This window comes from Dromiciops gliroides, chromosome 1 (assembly GCF_019393635.1).
Source record: "Dromiciops gliroides isolate mDroGli1 chromosome 1, mDroGli1.pri, whole genome shotgun sequence".
Classification (NCBI taxonomy): Eukaryota; Metazoa; Chordata; class Mammalia; order Microbiotheria; family Microbiotheriidae; genus Dromiciops; species Dromiciops gliroides.
In genome coordinates, this window is record NC_057861.1 from 671,404,852 (window position 1) to 671,407,051 (window position 2,200).

The following is a 2,200-nucleotide window of genomic DNA, read 5'->3' on the forward strand; positions in this document are numbered from 1 at the left end:
AGTGAATCTCACAGAATCCTAGGATCTAGAACTAGAAGGACCTGGAGGTTATACAGTCCAATCCCCTAATGACATAATTGAGGAAAAGGGAATCTAGAGAGGTTCTGACTTACTCAAAGTCACATGGCCTTCCTAATGAAAATGGCTAACTTCTGTTCTGTGGTAGACAGCATGATGACAGTGGTTATAATATGAGGAGGAAGGCCTGTCATGCAATCTCTCTTGGCTCAACATTATACTCACTTGATGCTACTTAACAAACACCCATAGTTCACCTCTGCCACTTTACCCTCTTATTTGACTATTTCTTTGATAATACCAAACATCCCTAAATAAGCAAATATCATTAAAACATAACCAGGTAGTTTCATGATGATGGAGCTTCTGTCCACTTCCAGGAAAGTATTAAATGGTAAAATCTATAAACCTTGGATATGTGACTTCTAAAAGCCTATCCTTTTCTCTTCCAAGGAATATCTATAACTATACTACCATAGATCATTTATCTCCAATTTACAAACAAGGCAATTAAGACATACCAGTTAAGGCCTGTCATAATAACAAAGCTAGAATTTGAACCCTGAACTCTGAATCTCTGCCACTCAAGGTTCTGCTAATAATTTCCTGTTGTTGAACACTGTGCATAGTAATAGCAATACTGTATGACGAAGAACTGTGAATGACTTAGCTACTCTAAGCAATACAATGATCCAAGACAATCTCAAAGGACTCACTGTGAAAAATGCTATCCACCTCCTGAGAAAGAACTGATAGTCTGAATACATATTGAAGCATACCAATTTTCACTTTTTTGTTTTAGTCTTTTACAAAATGACTTAATATGTTAATGTCTTATGTGATTGCACATCTATATCAGATTGCTTACTCTCCTAGGGGTGAGGGATAGAATTTGGAACTCATTTTTTTCTTCAAAAGCTAAAAATTGTTTTAACATGTAATTGGGGGAAACTATATAAATTTTTTAAAAATAAAATATGCAACACTTCCCCCCAAAATCTCTGGTTAACCAACTAGTTTTACTAAGTAATCCTTAAATAGAGAACATTTATGTTGGGAATTGTGGAAAAATGCACAATATGGTGTATTGGAAAGAAGACTGGCTTTAGTCAGAAGAACTTAGTTCAAATTCCACCTCTAACATTTACTACCCTCTGGGACCTCAGACAAGTCACTTAATCTCCCTGGGCCTTAGATTTATCTGTAAAATGAGGAGGCTAGACTAGGTAGCCTCTAAGGTCTCTTGTAGCTCTCAACTATGATATTATAAATACCCTCCCTGTCCTCAGGAAGTTTCCATTCTGAGGAGAAGAGACTGTCCCTGCTATTCAGATTGAGAAGAGGAACACATTCTTTTCCTTGTAGAATTGGGTGTAGGAAGCATTTAGCATAGTCCACTGTGCAGAGCAATTGTTTAGATGTCCTTGAAAAAAGAAGTTTCCTGACCAAGGAACATTTATAATCTATCAGGGAAGCAACATTCATAAATAAAACATAAGAATTACAAAATAACAATTTAACATATGCACTGAAAATAAAGTGCCAATTAAATATATAAATGCCAAGGAAATAGAATAAAGAATTGGTCAGAGTCCAAAAAAGTGTCCAATTTGACAAAGGAAGAATAGTTGAAGGGGAAGACCTTGGGGAAGAAATGTATTTTGAGTTAGATCCTGAAAGATGCCACAGATCTAGACTGGCAGGGCTATGGGAAGGACACCATTCAGAGGAAGTGGCACACAAAAAGGCACAGTCGGGATATTGGCAATCTCATGCTCGAGATGGCAACTGGGTTGAGTTGAAAGGTGTTATAATAAAAACTGTTGCAGGAAAATGTTTTGGTAGCTTGGCTTAAGATACAGCATGGAAAGAGGCAGAACAGAATAGGGTGGAAGCAGATAGAAATAAGAGTGTTCTAAAAGCTATTAAAGCTTATAACTGAACTAAGACGTTTTGGGATACTCTGTGTGTATATATGTTATATATATATATATATACATATATACACACACACACATATGTATATAAATTTTGAAAGAAGGACAGATAATGCAGAGAAAAAAATGATGTGTCAGAACCAGAAAAATATGGTCCCTATGCTCAGCAAGAACACAATCTAATTGGGGATACACAAGACATACATGAAAAACCCTCATGAACATTTACAAAGGAACTTGCAAGT